Source organism: Sardina pilchardus, chromosome 4 (genome assembly GCF_963854185.1).
Source record: "Sardina pilchardus chromosome 4, fSarPil1.1, whole genome shotgun sequence".
Classification (NCBI taxonomy): domain Eukaryota; kingdom Metazoa; phylum Chordata; class Actinopteri; order Clupeiformes; family Clupeidae; genus Sardina; species Sardina pilchardus.
In genome coordinates, this window is record NC_084997.1 from 17,923,679 (window position 1) to 17,931,034 (window position 7,356).

At 46.8% G+C, this 7,356-nt stretch overlaps 1 protein-coding gene across 1 annotated transcript in view; it reads right to left on the reverse strand.

Annotated features, from left to right (window-relative positions):
* The window catches only part of nck2a (NCK adaptor protein 2a), a 50,424-nt gene extending 43,524 nt beyond the window's left edge, over nt 1-6,900 (reverse strand). The window contains exon 1 of the mRNA XM_062534403.1: nt 6,697-6,900. The gene's annotated coding sequence lies outside the window, so the exon portion shown is untranslated. The remainder of the gene's footprint in view (nt 1-6,696) is intronic.
* Between the last annotated feature and the right edge of the window lie 456 nt (nt 6,901-7,356).

Consider the following 7,356-nt stretch of genomic DNA (forward strand, 5'->3'; position numbering starts at 1 on the left):
GGAACAAGGAAGGGAGAGGATGCTTTCAGAGAGATAGAGAGAGAGAGAGAGAGAGAGAGAGAGAGAGAGTGAGTGAGAGAGCGGGAGAGAGAAGGATGGTGGAGAAGAGCGAGAGGGAAAGGGGGGATAAAAGGATCAAGCAGGGAGGTGTCATGTGCCGAGCGTATCTCTCAAAATCTGCAAATGCAGTTGGTCGGGTGACATTTTCATTGGTAGGTCTGTGTGATGGAGCATGGCAGGATTTGTTTAGTCCAAGAATTTACAGGAAGAGAGAAGCCGATCTGGGTGTAACCTTTCCAGCTACAATAAATACATAGCAACCACTGATACCTGTGTAGCCACAATAGCTTAGCCCTTGTTCAAATGTAATGTCCCTGTGAATGGGAAGGTCAATGTTAAAGGTGTTACGTCATGGCACCGTCTAGCACCCTCAGCTAGCAGGGTGGCTGGCTTAGGTAAACCGTACCTACTGTTCTCAGCCACAATGCAATAAAAAGCTGAAGCAAGTTTAGACATAGCCACACAAAAGAGCACTATAATTTAGGCAACGTCAAACTGGCTAGACAACTGCTCGCCATCAAATTCCACTCCTGATCATCGTGATCCCCTTGCGCAATAGCGCTTTGAGGCTTGTTTGCATTTGCGCTAATCCTCGTCCTGTGCAAAGTGAATGTGTTTCAGTTCAAGTCTAGACACATTCGGCGACGTTGACCTGCTTTTTTCACATTTCATGCTTCCAGGCTCGAAATGAAAACAGACATTTGTGCATTAGCTCGCTATATTCTGCGGTGACAGGACAGCGGCAAAAAAGCAGGTAGACAAACAACGTTTTCCTTCTTGGTCAGCAAAATGCCGCACTGGAGAAACACAGGAGGGGGGGGAACCAGCTTATTCAAATTAATTAGAGAGAAATTGAGTCCGCCAACACTTTCCTACAAATAATCTCCCTGGCAATGAAAGGCAAACTCACAAACGCCGTCCCTCTCGGCTGGCAGATTTATTCTGACAGTGGCAGCCTGGGAGGCAGACGTCTTTTCTCCGTCTTCACCAGGCTGTCTTCCAATACCCCCCTACACACACACACACACACACACAGAGAGAGACACACACACACACACACACACACACACACACAGAGAGACACACACACAGACACACACACTCCTTTCTCTGACTCTAATCAGGTCCATCTCTCTCCCAGTCTGATCGTCCAATCTCTCCTGTCTCCCTGGCACTGTGATGACAGTTCCAAATTGGAGGGGTAAGACAGGACTCTACTCAGTAAGGGAGGGGTTACACCACGGCAGGTCTCCGGAATAGTAGCAGGCCTACTTTACTACAGTGGTGATAGTATTTTCCTACCGACATGCCAGCGTCGCGCTGTGATGGATCAAGGATAGAGTGTAGCGTTCTAGAATCATTCAGTTAACTTCATCCTTTGGGGAAAAGGACCAGATTCTGTTACAGATTCAGTGCAGAGAGGGAGCTTATGAGTGGATGTCTACATTAATAACACAACAGTGTAGTGGCCAAATCACAGCATTGTGCTGATGGTATATAAGGGAAATAATGCAGTATGGGAAAAGACCAGGGAAAATGAGCTTTACGTTGTCCTATCAAAGATGGGCATTAGAAAGCCTGACTTAGCACAGGTATAAGGGCCTCCTCTGTAATGGAAATACCCCTTGGATTCTATTTCTAATGCTTCTTCTTTCTCGGGTCATAAAATTGGATCCGAGATATTCACCATCTCGTGTTTCTCACGGGGCAGCAGGGTGTTGATGGTCCTTAAGTGCGCGGGGCCGCTTGGAGGCAGCGGGTGCTGCTGGCGGCCAGTGTTGGATTTCAGCATCTTGTCTTGCAGCACCTAGCACTCGCGCCAGAGACGGGGGCACCAGAGTGCTGCTATCGACCCTTAATTATTCTCCAACAAGCCCCAGCGCGAGGTGTTTATGACTCCAAAATAAATTAATGGACCCTCTTAGGCCTCTCTCTCAGTCCCCCACGGCGGTGTGGAGATCCAAGCGTGTGTGTCTGTGTGTGTGTGTGTGTGTGTGTGTGTGTGTGATCACCAGTTTATCTCTCTCCATTATTTCCTCTCTACACGACCATTCGTTCCACTGTGCGCTGGCATGCGCTGGGCAGTGTGGAAACAAAAGGCTCGGGCCCGGGACGCGGACAAAAGAGGCGCGGAAACGCCGAACGTATGAGTGGGCAAAAGAGAGAAAAGACTAAAGAGATAACGAGAGAGAAAGAAAGGAAGGAAGGGAGGAGAGAAAGAGACAAAGAGAGAAAAGAGAGAGAGAAAGAGACAGGCGTAACATTCCTCCCTCAAAGGGAGATGGAAGATTAGGCCAGAAGCCTAGAGGAATCTGTAACGTGGTGCATGAGATTCTCAGGGTCAGGGAGGATGGGGGGGGGGGGGTGTACTAGGGAGAGAAATGGAGAGAATAAGGAAAGAGAGAGGAAGGGAGGCAGAATATGAAGAAAAAAACAGTTGAATGCAGATGAAATAGAAGAGATAGTGTTCATGGTGTGTGTGTGTGTGTGTGTGTGTGTGTGTGAGTGGGTGTGTGTGAGTGTGTGTGAGTGTGTCTGTGTGTGTGTGTGTGTGTGTGTGTGTGCGCGCGCGCATCTCTACTGTCTCTGGTAGGCAACCACAAACACATGGAACTGCAGTTCAGCCAAGGGACAGCGCACTGGTCAATTCCCAACGGTCTTCCCTGTCCCACGGAAGACCTCTACAGCCAAGCAGCTTCTTACTCTCACATCTGTGCTGCCACAGAGTCTCACTGCCACAGTGTTTCTACACCCCCCCCCCACCCCCCCCACCCGCATTCACTCCCACTTAGGACTTTAGAAGGTTATATCTTGTTATGTCCATATTATTAGTGGCTAATGGTGGCCTATTGGCAAGTGAGGGGGTGAAAGTGAGGATCTATCCACCACAACATGCTAAAGTGTTGCATGCTAACCTGATGTCTTTTCCATAGAAAACAAACACAAACCTGCAGCATGATACACACAAACAAACACACACACATAAACACATCACACACACACACACACACACACACATAAATCTCACCTACCTACACCAGCAGGCACAAATATCCTTCTGCAACTGTTCAGGAACTCCAGCCAACTCCAGACATACACAAACAACATCCCACGCATTCTAAAATTCACTAGCAAGCGTCAAGAGTGAGTCAACATGGCGCATACATAGCAGCAGCAGCAGCCGCAGCAGCAGCACTAAAGCTCCTTTCTTTCTCTTCCTGGGTCAAAGGGCATTGATGTTTTAAGGTCACTGCCATCAATGCATCTGCTGTCTGGTTTATAGCAGCAGATTAGAGATGATAAGATTCAGTTTAATGCCTGGGCCTCCCGTCCTCATGCAGTCATATGACTGAGCAGCCCATACCCTCAACCTCCATCCATCTAGGAGTGGGACTGGGTTCTTTCCATCTCTCTTTTCATCACCCCTTTTTTCTTGCTCTGTCTCTCTCTTTCATTTATTTCTTTCTTTCCACATCTTGCCAAAGAAGACCTCCTCCCATCCACTCCCATCCTTCCAGGCACATTTGTTTGCGTGGTAAGATGTTCTGCTTTTTTATCTTCAATTACTAGATGCCATGCTCGCTAAACCAACGTTAGCATTTTACACCCTCTCGTCTCCAAATAACAAATATCACAGATGACAAGAGACTTGCTTCTCTACAATCAGTGATCCTCAAGGGAGAGGGCTAGAAAGGGAAGAAAAAAAAACGATACACTTTTCCAGCCATCATTTTAACGCACAGCGCTTACATCATCCGGCACTAAAAACAGAGATCACCATTTAAAGCAAAGATATTCAGCCCCAGCGCAGAGATGGCAAACCATGATGACCACGGACATGTGAGAAAGCAATACGTTTACAAATATGCACGAGCAAGCCACAGTGGAGCCCCAACGGAGACCGACACTTGCGAGGCCTCGCCAAGCCCATAAACACTGTAATTACACCCTTATATAGAGAATATCTAGTGTATTTAGGTCAGAACTTCAGAGCAAACCATGGAATTGGAGATGGTCTGGAGGAGATGACAGAGGAGAGATACACACATATAGAGACACAGAGAGAGAGAGAGAAAGAGAGGGAGAGAGAAAGAGAGAGAGAAATACTCTTCCATGGTCCTTTCTTCGGAGTCCCTGCTACCATACATCACCCTTGTTGGCATCAACAACACCAGCACAGCATCCGGTCTAATTTCAGTGTCAGCTCCTTAGCCAGCTACAGTCAACTCATACTCTGGCAGTGGAGCACGACTTATGGAATTCCCACGGACAGAGATAAATGTACAGCAAACAACCCTCCACAGCTCTGCTAGAGGCTAAGAAGGGGAACCTTGCAAAAACACAGAGAGACACTGAGAGATGAAGCTATTGCCGCGAGAGGCAGAAAGCGAGAGAAAGAGAGAGAGAGAGAGGGAGAGACAGAGAGCAAGAGAGGGAGAGGCAGAGGGAGAGAGACTGTGAAAGAGAGGGAGAGAGGGAGAGAGGGAGAGAGGGAGAGAGCGGACCCGAAGAAAGCTGTTTGCGACTCTTTGTTTAAAAATTGGTGACTGGTAGCGAAGGGTTCCGAGTGTACACAACAAATTCCAGAGGCCTCATCCAAGTGAAGGCTGGATTGTGTGTGTGTGTGTGTGTGTGTGTGTGTGTGTGAGTGTGTGTGTGTGTGTGTGTGTGTGTGTGTGTGTGTGAGTGAGTGGAGTGAGTGAGATCAGTAACATGGGGGAATGGGAAAGCGTAGTCACAGAGGGGCACTCGGAATCTCCAATCTGCTGGGAGGGGAGGGGCGGGGCGGGGTACCTATATGGTTGACATGGCTGGATGACATCCAAGCCAAATAGGAAGGCTGCAAATTGAAGGTGATGTCAAGGACGTGACTGGCTTTCCCCATGCCTGAGCGGCCAGATTTGCTACGCTCCAAAAACATGGGGAAATTAATGACCTCCTACTACCTGTTTTGTTCACCGGCTATAAAATATTCATATAAAAGGCTACAACGGCAATCTGTTTTGGTCTTTGAATATCACCACCATACTCAGATCCGCTGACAAAACAAATCACTCCTTTGAACAGCTAACTTGTTTTTTTTTAAAAAAAAAAAATCATAAATCAACCGTTACAATCATCTGGTATGTACATGACACATTTCCTGCAAGCAGTTCTGGTTCAGCCGGAGCCACACAAACGGCTGCATCCCTGACATAGCTGTGCAGACCCCCTGAGTGTTTACACAACTTACGAAACACTCGTGCAGGAGACGCAACCTCAGACGAGAGGGCATTAGTGTAGCCAAAGACAGATGGGCTCGGACGGGCATAAGTGGTTATGACTAAGCAGAGTGCACCCTTGAGGACAGCTCATGCCTGACATGCCTGGCATTGCAGCAGGAGCAGCAATGCTCAACAAGCATGCAGATCTTGGTGCATAGGGGATGGCGTGGGGGGGCGTGGTCCCTAAGTCAAGGTGTGTCAGGAAAATACCGACTTCATCTGCCTCCTCACAGGTCTTGGGGATTTCACAAATACTGCTTTCAAAATGGGTCTGACGATGTTTACCTATTTCAAGGGTGTGTGTGTGTGTTTCTTTTTAGGGAGAGACAAAGAAAGAGATCCCAGACAAACCAGGCACCTAGGAGAGCTTGGAGAAGTCCACTAGGCTACTGACTCCAGACATGTGTGTGGTCTTGAACACATGGACTCTGTAGTCCTAAGAGTACACAAAGGTTGTGGTTGATGAAAGCATTGGGCATATTTTCAGATAATCAAAATCATTTTGGTGGTAGCCGACACAAACACACAGCCTCCTTGCAAACGTAGGTTACAGGTTGCCAACGGGCTTGCAATAACTTCCATCATACAACACATGTGGACTATTCATTCTATAACACTGAATGAAAATTATATAGTTATTGAATAGAAATAAAATTAACCAGAGTAGGGATTCACCAAGAAACACACGTGCAGAAAAAGGGTTGACGAAGAGGAATGCATGCGCTACTGGGTTATGCCTGTAAAACAATGTAACGACTGATATCAACCGAGGCGACATGTTTAATGCTGTGCAAGCATAAACCAGTAGGTGATTTCAAATGACAAAGGCTAGAGCCTTACATGGTTGGGTTAACCGTAGTTTGACTGGAAGGTTAAATTCATGTTTTACAATGAAACATTGGTCAAGAGTATACAATAGCTTGAGAAAGCTCAAACAAAGCCGCGTCGAAGACGGTGTTGCAAATGATTGTACGGGAGTGATGGGTGAAAGACGGGAAATAGCCAAACGATTTCTTAGAATGGCGAATCCAGTGGGCATCCCATCAATGAACATCCCATCCATTCTCTGAAAACCCGTAGCCTACCCTACACAACAAAAGGGTCTCGCATGAGACAAGCAAGCAACAAGGACTAAAGGAGCGTCTGTCGCGCTGTCTTTTCTCTCTCTCATACCAATATGGGTGACACAATGTAGCGATATTTTCTAAACACGACTCCGGTTACAGTTCATTCTTTCACTTTTGTCAATCAAATGAAGTAGACTACTAACTAAAAAGCACAGTGAGACGCAGCAACCCTGGCTTCTTCACCATCCCCGCCCGATCAACCACACCAACTTTTGACTCAGTTCGGAATTCCTCTTTCCTCTTACCTTGGTATAACTCCGGATGGAACGGGCCAGGAGCAAGGTAAGTGCACGTCCACAACAATCCTCTGTAAATTGTCTTGTTGGGGTCTAAACGCGTCGGTAATGCAAAGCAGTTCCTCCCTTCAGGGCACTCGAACTTCGTGGGATCTCCGGAGCTGCTGTTTATCCCCCGTTCACTATCCTCAACTCAATACACTGGTTTGACGAGTGACGTCACGGCTGCCATGTCTCAACGGCGTGGTGGTGGTGGTGGGGGGGTGGAAGGGGTGGAGGAATAGGCCTATAATGAGTGAGATTGCTTCCTTTCATTAAAACAATTAGCACGTCAGTCTTGATATTCAATTTCCTTTATATTGCATATGTAGCCTATGTTTAAGAGAGTATGTTTAAGTTTGGCTGTTTAAGTCAAATATCAGTCATAAATCATATGTAACTAATAGGCAAGGAATAATAGCACAAATAAATGAATAAACAGAGACAAAAAAATGAATGATGTCATTCATCAGAAATATGTGAGTGAGAAGTGTAGTCAGACATGACCACCATGGCGACATGTAGCCTATCTGTTAGAGGACCAATGAGCCTACTCTGCCAGGTCTCATGTTCATCATATGAGATATGACTCAACATTTAATATGTGCTTATGACGTTTCTGGCAAAATG